Source organism: Engystomops pustulosus, chromosome 8 (genome assembly GCF_040894005.1).
Source record: "Engystomops pustulosus chromosome 8, aEngPut4.maternal, whole genome shotgun sequence".
Lineage (NCBI taxonomy): Eukaryota > Metazoa > Chordata > Amphibia > Anura > Leptodactylidae > Engystomops > Engystomops pustulosus.
The window spans coordinates 71,104,495-71,123,938 of NC_092418.1; the positions used below are offsets into that span (position 1 = coordinate 71,104,495).

Here is a 19,444-nt window from a genome sequence, read left to right on the forward strand (position 1 = left end):
GCTGCTCCCCTGATGCTGCCCCTATCATGATGCTGCCTGAGTGCAGAGGCTCAGCTCGCCTCATGACTGCTACTACCCAGGTCGTACCCTGTGAAAGTTCATAGGTTTGGTGAAGGTACTGTACCCTTGCTGCTGTGTAGGTGGCGTAAAGGGGGAAATAATTGTGCTAAAAAACTAACATAAGATCCCTGATAAATCATAATAGGTCTCTAAAATGTTGGTCATTGCTAGACTAGGAGTCCTCTGCCATGTGGTGAGCTCTCCTCATGTTCTTCTCCTCACACAATTCTTACACAACTAAACTTCGGGTGACCAGCTCCAATCTACAAGGAAGAAAATGCTAAAATCATAGAAAATTGGAAAAAATATAATGAGTTTTATTCCAGCAATTACATTTCCGTAGACGAATAAAAATCTCTGCAATGGTTGATGGTGTTTAAGGTTTATGCAGAATTTTGGAGAGACTGTGCAGCCAGGAGAGGACTCCAGGAGAAGGTGTGGAGATAATAGTGAGGAGGATGAGCACTGGGAGGAGGGAAGCGCTGGGAGAGGAAGCCACATTGGGGATAATGGAGGCGGTCACACCCAGCCGGGGAGCACAGCCCGGTACCTGCTGAGGACAGCGGCCACACAGCGGGCATAGGCCGCGCCTCCGGGAGCACTGAGGACACGGGCAGCAGCACCCCGCACCCGCCCGCCCGCAGAGAAGCGTGGATAGAGCCGGGAGGAGGAAGGGCCTTCCATCTCCACCTTCTCCTCCTCCCATCCTCCTCCCCTCCTCTCCCCTCCTCCGTCACTCTCCAGCCGGGAGCTGAGGGAAGATACGAGGCCGCCGGGAGCCGCACTGGGGATAATACGCCGGAGGAGAGCCGGGCTCTGAATACACCGCAGCCGAGGTGAGAGCCGGGTGTGGGCCCGGGGGATGAGCACCATGGCAGGGGCCTGGGAGGAAAGATGAGGATGTGCAGGGTGTGGGGAGGGGGCACATGGACGTACACGGCTGGAGACCATGATATGATGTCATTCATAGACAGGATGCATCGCCTGATGGGGGGCATTGTGCAGGGTGTGGGGGCCATGTGCCAGGGCTACAGCACGGGTGTATGTTACCTGCTGCTGGGGGAGCGCTCAGCATAGGTGCCCAGTGTATGGTGCCACCACCAGGGCCATTCACTGTATATCCAATGCCCAGTGTATGGTGCCACCACCAGGGCCATCCACTATATACCCAATGCCTCCTATGTGTATGGTGCCACCACCAGGGCCATTCACTGTATATCCAATGCCCAGTGTATGGTGCCACCACCAGGGCCATCCACTATATACCCAATCCCTCATGTGTGTATGGTGCCACCACCAGGGCCATCCACTGTATATCCAATGCCCAGTGTATGGTGCCACCACCAGGGCCATCCACTATATACCCAATGTCCTGTGTGTATGGTGCCACCACCAGGGCCATCCACTATATACCCAATCCCTCCTGTGTGTATGGTGCCACCACCAGGGCCATACACTATATACCCAATGCCTCCTGTGTGTATGGTGCCACCACCAGGGCCATCCACTATATACCCAATGCCTCCTATGTGTATGGTGCCACCACCAGCTGTATTACCCACATACCAGGACCATCCACTATATATCCAATGCCCTGTGTGTATGGTGCCACCACCAGGGCCATCCACTATATACCCAATGCCTCCTGTGTGTATGGGGCCACCACCAGCTGTATTACCCACATACCAGGACCATCCACTATATATCCAATGCCCTGTGTGTATGGTGCCACCACCAGCTGTATAATCTACAGACCAGGACCATCCACTATATATCCAATGCCCTGTGTGTATGGTGCCACCACCAGCTGTATTACCCCCAGACCAGGGCCATCCACTATCTACCCTATGCCTTGTGTGTGTGTGGTGCCACCACTAGTTGTATTACCTACAGACTAGGGCCATCCAGTGTGCATCCAATGCCTGGTGTGTGTGGTAAGAGATGAATTATTGGAAGATGATAATAATTTGTTCTGTTGTGACGGAGCACTCCGGTGGTCACATCTAGGGCTGCTGTGCCTCATGTCGTATAGGTTCCCGTATCCAAGGCTGGACAGATCCCATAAACCAAGTGTGCAGGCCACCTTGAAAGAGTGTCGTACCCGTAAATTCAGTTATTATTCAGTTATTCACTTTGATGTTGCTACTAATGTATACAAGGTGGTTGCCATATTCCATAGCGCTGTGTGTCATTACAGGAACCTCTTGACCACTATTAGGATGTGTTCACACCTGCAGGGTTTGATCAGTCTTCTGTCTGGTGGCGTTTGTTATAGTACCTATGTGTGGGAGTGACGCTTTTCCCTGGATTGTGTAATATGATTTATTTGTCTATGTAAATGCTGGCACTCCATGATGTCTTTCCCCTGGGACAGTAGTTGGAGTCTGGACTGATCACACTAATGGCTATAGCTTCTTCTAGAGGCTCACAATTCAATTTGAGTATTACCTCCGGCCCTCCAGGGCATGTATTGGAGAAGCATTTGTGGGCCTATATAAATTACTCCGTATCCCCTCAGGGAACAAAGCAATTAGAAATACACATAGACCTGAGTGCTGTGATCATGCTACTAGCGCTTTATGTTACTATTCCACGTGTTGTAACTCGCAAGCCCTGAATAAATCTTCATCTGTTTCAAGCTTCTACTTCACCAGTCTGGAAAGTATTATGGCTCGTATATGAAGTATTAGAAATGTAAACTGGATCTGTATAATGATGCATAGATGGGCTGGCCATGGGGATGTTGCAATCTCTTCCCTCTTCAGACCGCTGGGGGTCGGATCTTGATGTGAGATAGATCAGAAGCAACTGGTCTCAAAGAGTCTTATCTTCTGGATTCAATCAATCTTCCGGGTCCTCTATTATTCATGGTCTCCAGTGCACTATTTGCCTGTGTAATATTGAATTGCTGAGTCAGTCGGTAGGTACAGCGGTCGCCTGCTAATTTCTTTCATATTTCCAAACTCTTTTCGTTTAATAGGACATTTATCTATTTGGATTTGTAAGAATAGAGTGGTTATTGTTGATGGGCTGTGTAGTGGCTGTGTTGATTAAAGTGCTAGCTTACTAGCCAAAAGTCTACACCTTTCCGCATTTCCTAAAAGTATTTACCCCTAAAAATCACTTCATGACTTCATTATCCATTCTTTGAAAACGAATTGATAACCAGTACTGTAACAGCTGGTGCACGGGTTACAACATAATTTTTTTTTTTTGGCCCCTCTTTGGTTAGTTTGGGTAAATATGCAGTATTCAATGTCCCTCCCTACTTATATTGGAAGACGGAGGGTAACTTCATACATTGTGTAATACAGCAGGATTGTAGTGTATGGAATTGCTGAGCATCAAACACACAAAGGGGGAGATTTATCATATGCTGATGCTCCGTGCACTTTATGATGTGTATGCTGGCGGGAAAAAAACTATGCCTGGTCCTACCTGGTGTAGTTTTGCATAAAAGCCTGTAAACCCGTACGCAGGAACGCCCTGTGCTGGGCCACTTAGCAGGCGCCCGCACCCTTTCACGCCTGAAGAGCATGGCGTAGTCTAGAAAATAAGTACAAATTCTTGCAGTGCGCAAAAAATTGCAATTTTTTCAGTGCTTCTATGTACCATCAGACTAAGGGTGGCCCGATCCCATGTGGTGCAGTGGACGGGGGAACCCCTGCATTATATAGTTATATGATGTAAAGACGTTCTGGCTTGGTTGTTCAGCTGTCCTTGCATGGTTTTTGGACGTCCTTGCATTATATTTTTGTAAGGCCCATTTACACAGGCTACGCACGTTGATGTGCAAGAGTCCTTAGACTAACTGAACCCAAACACAAAGAAATTGGTGTATTCCCTCATTTCTTTGTGTTTTGGTTTGTAAAGTAGTGAGAAAAGTATCTACATCACTTGCAGATTTCCCTTCCAGAAGGGCTGTAAAGCAAGTAAATCTGCATCGGACCATGAAGCACTTATGGAAACTCCAAAGAACATATATTCCTGGTGGCTTCCAAATCCATCAGCAGATATGAGAACTACAAGCTGCCATAAAACTTCTAAAAGTTGTCCTGAGTCTTCAGTATAGCCAGAGGTTTCACATTAATATACTCCACACACATTAATATTTTTTTTTTTTTTTTTTATTGCCAGTGAATGAAAATAATTTTATAGCCTGGAATTTTGTGACTGCTATTTCCTCATGACTATGCTATAATCAGACAGAAGGCGCATTGTACATCCGTTGCTATATATAATACATTTGCATAGCATGGTTTAGGAAAGTGCAGTGTTGGTAGGTTCTATAAGCAATGCACATCTTCACGTGGGCTTCCTATAGCAGTGTGATAAGTGTGTATTATGGACTGGTGATAAGCAGACACAATAGAATAGGCTGTCCATGGCTCCTGCTTTTTGCATTGAATGGGTGAACCCTTAATGCAGTGTGTAGAATTAGATTATGTCTCTATGAAAGCTTCCTATTGTAGTAGGTTTTTATGACTTTGACTTAACACGATTATAGTATTTTCAGCTTAGTCTCCGTACAGAGGAGGGTGCCTCCAGAAGAAGTAATGGGCCCTTGTTTGGGCCTCTAGTTTGTTCGTTCTGTTTTCTGCGGAGAATGCTAATAAGTCCATCTTTTGTATGGCCACTTTCTAGTACTTCCTGGCTGCATCGTCTTTGATGTGTATGTATAAGGGCTTTGTTCTCTATATAGCATCTAAAATTCACAACTGATATAAATGAACACTTCCATCTGTTAACCTCAGATTTACCATTGCGTGGGCTGCAGAACTGATAGAAAACTATGTTTCTTTGAACTTTAAATGCATCTGATATACAAAATAGCTAGTATTTTACATGCTCTGAATTTCATGACTTTTTCCCATAGAAAGTTTGCTGGCAGTTTCAGACAATTTTGGTGGGATGTGTCAGGATTCCAACATTGCTGAAGCCTATATAGTCTGTAGATTTCACTCGACTTGGTGGGAACTTTTGAATGGCTTTTCTTGGATCAAAAAGTGATGTCCATCAGTTTTGGATCACTCAGGGTCTTGACTCAAAGCACCGCAATTGAATAGCTGTTTTAGGGGCACAGTGCTCGCCCATGCACTATGACCTCTGTTTAGATTGGTTTGTCTACTCGGTAGCAGTACATTGTATAAATTGGCAAAGACATGGCTGTCAACAGCTGTTTAAAGGGGTTGTCCGAGAGTTAAGAAAAAAAACTAAAGGTGGCCGGATCTACTTACCTTCCGGCGCCCCGCGCTGCTGTTTCTCCGGTCCGGGCGCCATGTAAACAAACATGGGCGCCGGAGCAGTGCTAGATTCAGCTTTCGTCCGGACCTGACAACCTTCCGCCCCCCATGCACAATGCTGTGAATAGGGACGGATAGGCACAGCCGGCCAGAAGCTGAATCCAGCACTGCTCCGGCTGCCATGTTTGTTTACATGGCGACCGGAGCGACAGCAGCGTGGGACACCGGAGGGCGCCGTAAGGTAAGTAGATCTTTCTTTTTTTTAAGCAGCCCCATCCGGCCACCTTTGGTTTTTTTTCACAACTCTCTGACAACCCCTTTAATAGGGGTGCTGAGAGTCCGGACCCACTGATCTAGTACTGATAGTCTAATGCAGAAATAGGTTATCGATATAGTGATCCTGGAATACCCAATTTTAATCCTTTAGTGTTGCACCAATGTATCCAACAGCCTTTCAGAAATAAAAATAGTAAATAAACCATGAGATATCGGAGACAGGTCCCTGGCTATAGGAGCTGACTATCTAGCTGGCCTTATCCACACTTATAGTGAATGGGCTAAAGAGCACAAAACTTTTCGGACAGCAGCTAATCTCCCAGAGAAGTAAAGGATAAGGAAGTTTTCAGCAGTTCTACTGGCCAATCCTCACCTCCTCTGACATCCGTCATCAGCGGAGAGTTAGGATCCCATACACACCTGTGTTTGGACAGTGTATGACTGCATCTTTCCGCTATAAATAACGGAAAGTGCATGAAGTCTATGGGGAATGGACGATGAATGGAAGACCTTCTGTGTTTAATTTCCTTCACACACTTTTTTTTTCTAGTTTTTTTGGCCCCCAACACAGGGCATTACATGACCATCTAAATCCATTGAACTCTGATGCTTGTGTATATGTACAGTCAAATTACTTTGTATTAAGGTCATTTTGATTTACAACATATATAGATGTTGTTTTTTGATGACGTTTGATGAAACTCATATTAATGGTAAGATTTGTGTTGGTCTTTTTATATTTTATTTCAACATTATTCTCTCTACAGTCTCTTTAAATGTTTGTGTAGAAGCAGCTTTGTGTTTGCTCAGTTTCCCAGTGATCATTGGCAGCTCACGTACAGCTCCGATATTGTCATGTCTGCATATGACTGCCACTAATTTGCACTTCTTTCCAGATGAACACGTCTGAGTGGGAATTTCTTAAGGGCAGCCAGAGAGGGGGTGCAGACAGTGGGGGGAAAAGGAAATGATATGTTTATTGAAAATTAACAAGTCATTACATTACCTTTTGGCCAGGCAGCACCAGTGAAATTAAATTCTCAGTGGGAGAGTCAGCGGGTCTATCTGTGACCAATTTGCATGGCAGCCAAATTGTGAAATCATTCTCTCCTGGATGAGTCTGTTTTCATTTATTCTCCGGATGAGTAGATTTTTGAAATTCATCTGAATTCATGCATTTCACACATTTGATGTGAACACTCACATAGGGAGCACCTAAATGTAGTGAAATCGACCAAATAATTTCCAAAAATATTAGGTTATACATGTTTACTAAACTTCCACTGTTAAGGTGACCATGTGCTACAAACTTTAGATAGCTGTTTTCTACAAAGACTACATGAGGTTTATTAAGATATTGTGGATGACATCTCCATAATTTTAGAAGGGTTGTTGGGGTTGGTTAGCATTGATCACCGTTCCTTAGGACTGGTGGGATTTCAGCACCAACACCCCTTCTATCATTAGGCCTACGTATTGAATGAAGTCGGCTCTTTCCCCAACAGGATTTTGAAGTTGCAGTGACTACTACACAGATGAGGAAGCAATGTGTCAATAGCTCCATCCACTCTATAGCTCCAGCTTTGGAGGGAGCCCCGAGCAGCTGAGCTATGAGGATGACAGGTGACATGTTACAATAAAAAAAACACTAAACCACACCATACAGAGATTACTTAATAAAAGTTTAATTATTAATTGTCAAACACTATCAAGACTACAAAAAATAGTAGAGAATAATAACACTAAAAAGGGTACACTCAGAATCCAACTACATTATGACTGTACCAACCCGCACCCACCATTGGCATGATGGTAAGTGTGTTAATCATAAGGTTTAGTTACAAATGGCAATGTATAGAAATGCTCTGTACTTTAGGATACACTAATCATAACAAAAACTTGTGGCAATGCATCCAAAGAATAATTTACACATCGGTGATAACCTTTGCAAAGTAACACAAATCTTATGATGCCGTAAGAAAAATGTATCGCCAAACAGGTAGTTTGATGTTATTGACCCATTCCTTATGCAGTCTGATATTTGAGACGGTTATATTGTATGTGTGACTTACCTTTAGGATAGGTTATCAGATTGTTGGGGGTCCAACACCTAGAAACCCTACTGATAAGTTGTTATTGGCCACCTCTAGCACTGGAGTTTCATAGTGGATGAAGACGGCTCCTTCTCCAGTGAGAGAAAACTTTACTTTAACTAATTGGGTACAGTGCGGTACAGTATAGTGTTGTGATGCAGCAAGTCATGTCAGTGCACCATTAAATAAGTTATGAATCAAACTATTGTGTTCGATGTTACTGCCGTCTGCCGTATTTGGGTATCTGTTATCAAAAAGACTGTGAAGTCAAAAGCCAACAGTTAAAAGCTGGCATCTGGCCCGATCATTAGCTAGTAACACCGCTATGTCCCTCACCCACTCGTACAGCTGCTGTTCCCTGTGATCCCACTTCCAGGGCATAGTGCAAGATTGTTTTTCAACTGCAACAGACTGCGATAAGGTGTGTCAGGAATGTCCATTCATTTCCCTTATATGTGCTCTGCTGGGTTGTCACACTGTGCACTGCAAAGGGTTTAGATACCTGTTTCAGAAAGAACTAATACAAAAGTGAAATGGGCAAACGGAGCTGTCAACTCTCCTAGTCCTAGAGCTAGTATATATTCTCTGTAAATATTCTGTGATGTTATCATTTGATTTTATTAATATATAATAGTCTATAGAGTATATCGTCCATTTGGAAAACCCATTTTCAAGGTGTTGCATCTGTATTACTAGTACCTGTTCTTTTGAGGGTTATTACATTTAGGGAGACTCTGACTTGGGCAATGCAGATTTGGAATTTTTATGGAAAATCTTTCCTATTTGTTTAAAGATTTGGTCGCATGTTGGTTGCATCTACAGGTCAGAAATGTCTGTTATGGTGAAACCCCACTGCAACCATAATACTTTGTTAATAAGATTTTGCTAATATTTTAGTGAAACATTATATGCAAAATCCAAATACAGTCACAGAACCCCCAAACCGGGGCTACGCGTTAGGGAAGGAGATGGTGGGAAGCCACATTGTATGCTAAATAAAACATGACGTTATGAGATTTTCAACACTCCAGCAGATCTGTGAAGTTTGACACTCCTGCCAGCATCCTTCTACTGGTAAAAGCAGCGCAAACTAAAATTCTTCTTTCATCAGCTGCAGAGTGTGGGATGAAGGGAAAAAACAGTGACATGGAAAAGGGCAAGGACAAGCGGTAGATGCAGCAACGCATCCTGATGAGGCATCGCAACCCTGGAGCAGGACATACTGCAAAAATCAGACTTCCCCCCCCCCCCCCCCACTAAAGCCTTAGAACAAGCTTTTCACATTTGTAAAAGGTCTCCGAATGGGGTTGTTTCTTGCATCTACTAGACGCCACAAGGACTATTTTTTTTGGGGGGGGGGGCAATGGTAGGATATAATGGGTTTAAATCACTTCTATAACATGATTTCAACCCAACTGGATGAAGAAATACAGCAAAAGTTACATAATCTGAGGCAAATCAATACAAACATCGCCCTCATAAGCAAACAGGAAATGTCTACACCCAAAAAAACAAACAGTAACTTAGCGATAGTCCTAAGGCCATGTACATGGATATCTTTGGACATTTTGCTGTTTCTGTGATTTATTTTTTGCTTACCATGGAAAATTTGTGAATTTCAACATAACGTGGAATTTTCTGCAAGGCAATTAAGATTTCTTTATACATTAGGAAAACAACTGGCAACTTTGATGTGGAAATGATTAATCTGTTGGGGACATTAAGTCCTGGTTACTGCTCACATACATGTGCTGTCATTGTCTCTTCTAGTGGTCCTGTCTGAATGTAATCTAGGATTTACTTAGTTGCAGCAATTCTGAGTTACGGTATGGGTTGTGGAAAAGGATTTCTACTATACCTACTAAACATTGCTGTACAGGTTTTTGGTAATAGAAAAAAACATGTAGTTCTTTGGTAGAGCGTTGTAACTTAACTTGCTGCTGAGGACCCATTTACTAATAAATTATCAGTATTCTGGTTCAATGGATCCATTAGACAGTGAAGTGATTTATGTAATATAAATTCTCCCACATGTACAGTGTGTTACTTTGTTGTGTTTGTGGGATAGTAATCTTTTTTTTTTATATTGTGTGGATATTTTAATACTTATGTTTTCACTTTATGGGAAAGTGTTTACTTGCTGTTGAAAATTTGCTTCTGCAAGGAGCCAAAGTTATGCAGGTTCTGTAGTTACATGTAAGTCATCGCCCTCCTTACATTTTTTTTTATTGCTTTTGGAGCCTGCATGGTACAACTTGTCAGTTCTCAGCAATGTGTGAGAGCTATGTTCACAACATGGTAACATTTTGACTATTTCCTTGGATGCCACAGGTCATGTATTTTAGTTTTGTGGGTACAGAATGCACAGTGGTGCTATGTACACCTCCCTAGATATCACTATAGGTAACCTATTACTAGTTCTAGTTCTGAAACCAGCAGAGGCCTCTTCCTATTTGGAGTCTCTGTGCTGTGGTATGATAAATGTCTGTAGAAGCGATGTGTTGGAATGTACCTCTATATTTGTATGTTCTGTAAGCTCTTGCCAGCAGGGCCCTCACTGCTATTGTTCCATATGACTGTTTGTACTCTGTAATATAGTATTGTGTGTGTATATGTCTCCTATGATTTGTAAAGTGCTACATAATATGATAGTGCTATATAAAGATTATTTATTATTATTATTATTATTATTATTATGTACTTTGTATTCAAAACACTTTTTCCATCCATTTGCCTTTCTTTTCACAATCTTCTGTTAAGCAGCGTGATTCATAAGCCATCCCTTTCTATCAACCTGCCAAATTGAGCTACACGTTTCCACAAGTCTGTTATCTTAGCAATTTTGTTCTATTTTAGTTTATTATTTGCTTTAGCATGTTCTTGACATCTAGTAGGATACTAGCTGTTTAGTAGCTGTATATCTATCATTAGAGTGTTCGCAATAAACCAATGCAGGAATTTATTGGCAGTATATGAACTTTAAGGTGTCTGGAAAGTGAATGATCAGCTCCTTGTAACATATGCACATATTTATAGTAACATATGTGAGTGCTCCATGCCGGGTTGCCCTCTGTGCCCCTGGCATGTCATCCTGCTGGCTGCTCTCTATGTGTGTAAATGGAAAAGTTTAGGAATACGAGCTGTGATATTGGGCAGCTCTTCTTATAATAAAATAAGCAAAGACATATTGTTGAGGGGTTTTTCCTTTTTATAAGGCACTTGTAAGTAACACTCAAAGACTAAAATATAATCATAAATTATACCTGAGAATGCAGCCATTCCTCTTCTCATTCACTCATTCCATAACTAATTTTTTTTATAAAGGTGACAAATATCATTGTCCTCCTGGGAAACCCTGTACATAATAAAGCCAACTATTGGCAGACTGTGGCAATCCCCTTTGTCTTGCTCTTCCTTATATTTCCAGCCGGATTGGGTCTTAGAATCCTGGAATGTTTGTTTTCTTGTTGAGGTGTGAGGAGCACATTGGGAGGCTTGTGTTTGCTCACCTGTGATGTATATTGCTTCTGTCTGTCCTATTGTGTCCTGTTTTCTTGCAGACAGGAGCGTCTTTGTCTTTTTTTTCATTTGCTGTGCCATTCTTCATAAATTGTGGAGCAGTTGTCAATGACAATTGCCTCGGAGTACTGACACTTTAAAATTGTCCTTCACTCTGCTGTTTAATGTGTAACACAAGCACTACCTACAGGGCCAGACTTCACCAAAATATCCCTTACATCAGTGGTCCCCACCTTTTTTTGCCCAGGGACCGGCTGTAAACATATATTTTCTCCAGGGACCAGTAGGTGGGGTTTCTGTTTCATAGCCAAAAATGTAAGTTTGCATGCCCCACATAACTCCCTGTGTGCCTAGCTTATATTGTCCAATTTCCTGAAGAAGCCCCCCCACCTTCTACTATCCCAGCTGAACTAAAAACAAAAAAAAATACTCACCTTCCCTGTTCCCCTGCAACAGTCTTCTCTTCGCACACCGACTATAGAACAGTGCATTTACATGGAAATTAAGTAATGGGAGAGAAGACTGCTGCAGGGGAACGGGGAAAGTGAGTATATATTCTTTTGTTTGTTTTTACAGAGGTCCAGCGCGGCCTGGAACCAGGTGTTCCATGGCCCGGTCTTGGGCCATGGACCGGTGGTTTGGGAACACTGCCTTACATTGACAGCAAAAATAAGTTTTTTTTTTATTTATGGAAGACTTTGCTGCCTAAAAAACTGTCTATGGCCATCTGTAACACTAACGGGGTGAATGACAAGGGACAATAATAAGCTGCTTGTGGGATCCATTTATGGCCACAGGAAAGTTCTTATTACACAGAATCCTTCTCTATAGACGCGTTCAGGGTGTGTTACATGACTGAGTGATTTGTAATCTCCTCGTCACCTCTAGAAGGGATGGTTCATTCATGTATAAATGTGTTTGTTGGCAACTGTGGGACATATGACAGGATCAGCCCAGACGTGTGTCACGTCTTTATTGCCTAAAGGACAGGCTCTATGTAGATTCACTACCAAATAAAATGCAAGGCAGTAGCTGAGGGGCAAGTTTTTTCATTTGATAGATTTTTAGCTCTGCTGTGATGCAGCTGTTCTTTATCTACACAAATAAAATACTCTACATATCTACCACTATGGTGAACTGGTTAACAGGACATCTACCTCCAGGATGTTTGTAAACTTAACAGACGGGCCTTGTGCACACAACCGTATGGTCTTTTCTGTTCTGTGTATATGGCTGTATTTTGGCCGTAAATACAAGATGTATTGCAACAGTAAATAAAAATAATTCTGCAAATGAGCCTGAGGGACTCCAGGTTCCATTGGCTTTTATTTAGTCTGCAGCCCCTCAGGCTCATTTGTTTAATTTTTATTTAAGGTTTTAAAAAGAAACAACGGATCCCGATAGAGGGGACACACACCAACATTTAAGTGTGCTTGGTTTTGAACCTTAAAGGGGTTCTCCCACAAAGCAAGTGAGGCCCTATACACAGGATCTGGCCTAACTTGCTGATTGGTGGGGGTCTCAGTGATGGGACCCCCACAGATCACTAGAATGGGGGTCCGATGTATCCCCATCGCACCATAAAGATGGCTGGAGCAGCCGGTTGCGCATATGAGGGCTGCCCCGTTCGTCCCTATGAAGCTGACCGAGATATACTGGGCAACCCGCATATGCGCAACTGGCTGCCCCAGCTATCTCGGTGGTGCTATGAGGGGTTTAATGGTGATACATTGGAACTTTGTTCTCGTCATCCGTGGGGTCCCATCACTAAGACCCCACCGATCAGCAAGTTAGGCCCTATCCTGTGGATAGGGCCTCACTTGCTTTTGGGGGAGAACCCCTTTACCAAGCACACTTACATGTTAGTGTGTGTCCCCTCTATCGGGTCTATTCTTCCTTAATCTGCTTAAACCTTCATATAAAGAACAGAGTGTGACTATGTTTTCTCAATCATATTGTGGTACATTAGTTACAGCTGCACCGTAGTGGTACAGTGAGGGGCTGCGTTGCATCGCCATTTCGTCTTTTGGCTTCTATACTGTGCTGATATGCTGGAGACTTGCAGGAGGGAGTTGCCTCTTATTCCAGTAGCAGCTGCTATTTTGAAGCTGAAAGTGGCAGGAGACTACCCCAGACCATATCCTGGGATGTCACTGCTCGACAGCTGCATGGATTTACGATGAACACACCAACTTCTTCAATCCTTAAGTTTAAGAATAAACTAATAATTTGCTCTCATCCATCAGAAAATGTCCAACACTAACTGAGGAGAGAGCTTTACATTATATATTGTTTTTAAGAGATTAATGGTTCTTATTGACTCCTTGACTGTCCTGCTGTTATATGATGGAACCATGTATGGTAGCATAACCGGAGATAGAGGCCAGTATTAGGTGGGTGCAGTTCTGGTCTGGAAACAATGGACAGTTGGCCTGTGGCCTGTATGTTGTTGGCGTGAAAGGTCCATTCATGTGCCAATGGCCATAGAAAGACTGGCTGCAGACTCCTGCAGGAAAAGGACCCTCTCTGTAAGTTGCGGCTTGGGCAGTCGGCTCATACACAGGGCCATGGAAGCGGTCTGTGTTGGCTCATAGAAGTACAGGGGACATGACCTACCTGTTGAAATAATGGCTAATACAAGTTTTGTGCATATAGCCTTAGTCTATGTTCCACAACATTTGGCTCAATCCAGTATAAGGTTGTTACCACCGTTGTTTAACCCTTTCACAGACCACAACATGCTATAAAGCTGTGGTGCTGTGGGGGATGTATGAAAAGAGCACACGGCGGAGCTCACAGCAGGTGTCTGTTGTATAACACAGTTGGCACTTGCTTTTAACTGCGGTGGTCAGTGCTGGCACCGATGGCAGAAGCTAACCAGTTAAATGCCATGACTGAACCTAACCTGAGCACCCAACGGTGCTGCCAGTGGATGCCATTATCATGGCCGAAGAGTGCCCGGTGACGTCGTCAGAGGGTGCTGATCGGTTGCTATGATGGCTTACAGTCTAGAGATGACTGATTTGAGATGAGATCTGTGCTTTAACTGCATAATGTGTGTGTGCTATATAAATCAAAAATATTATTATTATTATTATTGTTATTATTAATATTAGAGAGAAGTTTTTAAATCGCCCCCTTTCCCGAGAACACATATATAAATTAACAGCAAAAATCATAAACATGTTGGTTATTGCTAGATCCCAACATGCCCATTTTATCCAAATATTAAAATAGATTATCCCCGTCCTGGAAATTGGCACCCAAATGTCAGAATTGCCATTTTTTTTGTTTTTTTCCACCCATAAATATTTTGAATAAAAAAATTATCAAACGGTCAATTAGGTCCCAAACGTCAAACGTGATATAGATGAATACATCAGTGTGCCCCACAATACATGACACTGTACTCAGGTCTGTACAGGCAGTCCCCGGGTTACATACAGGATAGGTTTTGCAGGTTTGTTTTTAAGTTGAATTTGTATGTAAGTCGGAACTGTATATTTTATAATTGTAACCCCAGACCAAAATGTTTTTGGTCTCTGTGACTATTGGATTTTAAAAATGTTGGATTGTCAACAGAACCAGAATTAACAAGAAAGCTTCATTGCAGACACCTGTGATAACGGCTTATTGTAGCCTAAGGCTAAAGTACAGTAAATTACCAACATCAAGAGGGCCGTTTGTAACTAGGGGTCATCTGTAAGTCAGGTGTTCTTAAGTAGGGGACCGCCTGTATATCAAAATATGAAAAAGCTATGGGTCTCAAAATTTAGCAAAACAGCATTTTTGGAAAAGATTAGTTTTTAATCTACTAATACAACAAAATCTATATAAATGTGCCATTGCTGTGATAATACCGACCCAAAGATTAAAAGCAAGGTGTCATTTGGAGCACCCAGTGAAAGCCGTAAAAACAGAGCCCACAAGAAAACAGCTTTCCAGTATGTTGCATGGCATATTAAATGGTGCCACTAAAAATACAATTTGCCCCGGAGATAAGAAGCCCTCCATCTCTGTAAACAGAAAAATAAAAAAGTGACGGCTTTTGGAATAAGGGGAGTAAAAGACAAAAATGCCAAAACAAAAATGGGTCCTAATGGGCTACATTAGGTTCTGATACATAGTGCTGTGATGGAGGTCTTGAAACATTTGAGTCCTTTAGTCATCTCACCCAAGCTTCAATGGGATGGTAAATCTTTACCCTGTATTACTTGGGTCTTTAATTGTTTATTTCATTAGCACACTGTTATCTGTAGGGACTACATTCTTACCCAGTCAATGATGGCGAATCCCTATAACCTTGCCATGCGGATGCACAGTTCTGATGAGAAAGTTACACATTACCTGCAGGTTGAGTCACCATTGTTTGATTTGGGTCAGAGCACTGGAAACCCCCATTAGGGGGGTCTCTCGCATGCCTTAATCTATGGAGAGGCAGTAACCCAATAATCTGATTGTATAATGCCACTATGACAATTGTCGGCTAAGGCTATTTTTACTTATGTGGTAATAAAATGAACGCCTCCAGCCAAGATTGTAACATCTGCCAGAAGTAGAATATGTCTTGTTAATATTTTCCCTGTCCATAGTATAGTAGTTTATCTGAGTGTTCTCCAAATAACAGCTGAAAATATTTTACAAGTTCTCGCCAGCATTCCTGTTTCGGAGCCAGTAATAACTATAGCCTGGAATATTATTCTAACCTAGCAGCTACTTACAAAGAAACACTCTTCAATTGCACGTCTTTTCAGCTAGATCTCTGTCCTGTTTATTTGTTCGTAAAAAACTTTCTGGTTTCATTTTTATGGAAATTATTAACATACATTTTTGCAGATGTTTAGAATTAGTAATGTGTACATGATGAGTGGTACAATTCTTTCTCCTAGGAACCTCATGTGTAGACTATTTAGGCAAGAACATGGCAAATGGCTACATGGTACCTTTAGAATCTGTGATCAGTATCAGAACTGTGGGGGTCCAGTGTCTGGTACTGCTGCGATCATGTGTTTTTATATGGTCATTGCAAACCAGTGAGCGGCACGTCTACTTCTCATTCCTGTGATGTCCCATCTATTGGCCACACCTCCATGCAATGCCAAGCACAGCCACTATAGAAAGTACAGCACTGTCTTTAGTGGACAACGAAGAGCACTGTTCTAGTTCTGAAGTTTGTGGTCAGACATATGTTAAGTAGGTGGACAGCCCGGTGGCTAAGCACTACAGCCTTGCAGCGCTGGGGTCCTGGGTTCAAGGCCCATCCAGGTCAACATTTACACAGAGTTTGTATGTTCTCTCTGTGTTTGCGTGGGTTTCTTCAGGGTCCTCCGGTTTCCTCCCATACTCTAAAACATACTGGTAGGTTGATTAGATTGTGACCCCCACGGGGACAGGAACTGATCTGGCAAGCTCTGTGCAGCGCAGCGTGATCTGTAGGTGCTATACAAATAAAAGAATTATTATTATTATTTATAAAAACATGCCATACTGATAGCATTGGCCTATCCTGAGGTCAGGTAAGCAATAAAAACAGAATGTTGGGATATCCTTTAAAGACAGCCAAATGTATTGAGAGGTATGTGCAACAAAATAAAGTTGTCGCGTTTATGTAGAATCAATTTTATTACAAAATACAACACATCAATTGCAGTTTATACAAACAAGCACATAATGTATAACATACAATATGCACAATGTCTAGGCGTATGATCAACAAGGCCTCAGGATGAGTGAGGTGGGGAGCTCAGGCCCTCTAAATCCGTGCAAGGTAGGTCGAGCCTCTTAAACGAGATAAATGAGCTATAGAAGGCGAGTCAAGTTGTCACACTTATGATCCAGCACACAGCAGGCTTATTGTATACTTCAGAGATAGACAGTAATTCTGGTAGCATAGACCTAATGTATAAGAAGATATTCCTGGCTGCTAGGATCTGTGACTCTGCCTATCTGGCAGAGAAAAGCAGGGGCTATTGAGTTAATTAACACATGAAGGAGCATGCTGTCAGATAAAACTATGCTAATAAAAAGTAAGCACTGCCAGCAGGAGATGGGAGCCGGCCAAATCTGTGAAGATCACTAGGCTTGTGCTGTCATTTGACGCTTCTCAAGAGATCATACACTTCCCTTTTATCTTGGCTGTGAGCGTCTATGAAGGGTTCACCAGAAATGTCCTGAATAATGGACAGCAATGCAGACACTGGGGATGGCCCTGGTTACTCTTCAGGTGTGAGAAGTTACAGCATGAGGAGGGAGCGTGCTCTTGTATTTATCTTGTCACCTCTCTAGTGGCTTCTAGTTGGTGTCTTGGCTGTTTCCTTTGTAAACAGTCTATGGCTTTGATGTTAGAGACAGTCTCTCAAGGAAAGAAAGTAAACCAAGTAGTGAAATACATTTTGAGCCCTCAGTTGGGATTCCCACACCAAACTCTTTCTGGTATGTCTTGTGTGGAGAGATTCGGCACCATCTGGAGGTGCCTGTTCTCTCTTTTAGACTGTCTATTGTTAGCGCTAATCTCTCATGTCTGAGCATCAAACATTGCCGAATAGCTGAGTTGTGCTAAAGTTGGAAGCTTTCATTTACTATTATTTGCAATGACTAGAACAGTGTTTAATGGCAATGGCGCTGTCACTGTCAATCGAAGAACAGAGTAGGCCTTAGACCAAGGAGACAGCAGCGTGTTCCTATCTGAATTCCATAGTGTAGTGTAAATACTTGCGTATGTGTTTATGTCCGGCTGCGGAAGTTGGGAGTTGGCTAAATAGTGCTCTTTGTATACATTGACATACACTATATAAAGCTAAAAGTATAATGTTAATCATACGGCTGAAATGTGAGGTGGACATCTCCCTATTGCATCCCCTTAATTTTGCCTGGTTTTCTACCCATATGCCAGGTACCTGCTTCTGTAATCTGTGTATTCTCTTGTATCCGTCAATACACTACAGAATTTTTGCTTAGGTTTTCCACTAACATAAAGCCTAAAGCTTAGATAACACAGACTTTTACACAGCGGATGTATGAATTCTAAAGTGAGTGATCTGGCGCACTGCTGCAGTCTAATAAGGTATGTCGTTTATACTTGGTGACAGACACTCTTTTAGGATGATCTGCCAGTGGGGATTACACAGACGTACCTCTTTTTACTACTACAAAAATGTGTTGGAGGTTTCATATTGCTGCCGTGGTCAGTGATTGATTCTTTAACCGGTGTAGCATATGATTATTGTATGATTTAGATGTTTTATTTCTTTCTGAAAGGGAGTTATGCTTAATCATGTAGTAGTGTTGGATATTGGATCAGGTCCTGTAATACATTTGCTCTCTGCATGTGACATATGGACAGTTAGATATTTGGCGGACAGTCTTCCTTTTATACATATCTCTGCCAATGTGATAATATGGCTGGAGGATCGCATTGTGGATATCACTCATTTCATGTGCACACATTCTCTCTGTAGGCTTTTATGAAAATTTAAATAAAAGGAACAATACTGAGATCATACACCAGCTCAATGCCTGTTTTATGATTTAAAGGGAACCTGTCACCAGGGACCTCATTTTTCACTAAAGACAGATTGTAAAAGCCCATGACACCTGCAGTGCAAATCTGCCTCTCTGCCTTTTCTAAGCATTTGTATTACAATATAATTGTGTGTTATAACTTGTTCTTGCATCCTGACAAAATCCTGGGGTAGTCACAGAGGCTGGGCTTTGGTTTGCATGCATTTCAAAAAACAACATGTGACCTGTCTGCGCTGCAGGCTGTCTCCATGTTTGTGCTCCTGTACAGCTTGTCCCTCCCCCACTGATGTCAGGCTGATCAGGCTGTGACCTCTGAGAAGAAGCAGGAGGAGGAGGAGCTAGACAGGAGCACAAAGGTGGGGGCCAAACTCTGAGGAGTGAGTAACACAGACAAGGCACATGTTGTTTTTTGAAATGCATCTAAACCAGTGGTTCTCAACCTGTGGGTCGGGACCCCAGCGGGGGTCGAACGACCAAAACCGGGGGTCGCCTAAAGCCATCGGAGCCGCAATTTTACTGTGACTTGCATGGTTTGGGGTCACCACAGCATGAGGAACTGTATTGTGGGGTCACAGCATTAGAAAGGTTGAGAACCACTGATCTAAACCAAAGTCCAGCCCCTGTGACTACCCCAGGATTTTGTCATGGAGCAAGAGTAAGTTATAACACACAATTATATTGTAATGCAAATGCTTAGAAAAGGCAGAAAGGCAGATTTGCACTGCAGCTGTA

General features: G+C 42.6%; 1 protein-coding gene across 2 annotated transcripts in view; it reads left to right on the plus strand.

Moving 5' to 3' along the window:
• Positions 1 to 522: 522 nt before the first annotated feature.
• Positions 523 to 19,444, plus strand: part of RAPH1 (Ras association (RalGDS/AF-6) and pleckstrin homology domains 1) — a 91,298-nt gene continuing 72,376 nt past the window's right edge. The window contains exon 1 of one of the 2 annotated variants that reach the window (XM_072121101.1): positions 523 to 896. The gene's annotated coding sequence lies outside the window, so the exon portion shown is untranslated. Of the gene's footprint in view, positions 897 to 2,918; positions 2,981 to 19,444 lie in introns of those variants that run through there. The other variant, XM_072121105.1, reaches the window with a different exon arrangement.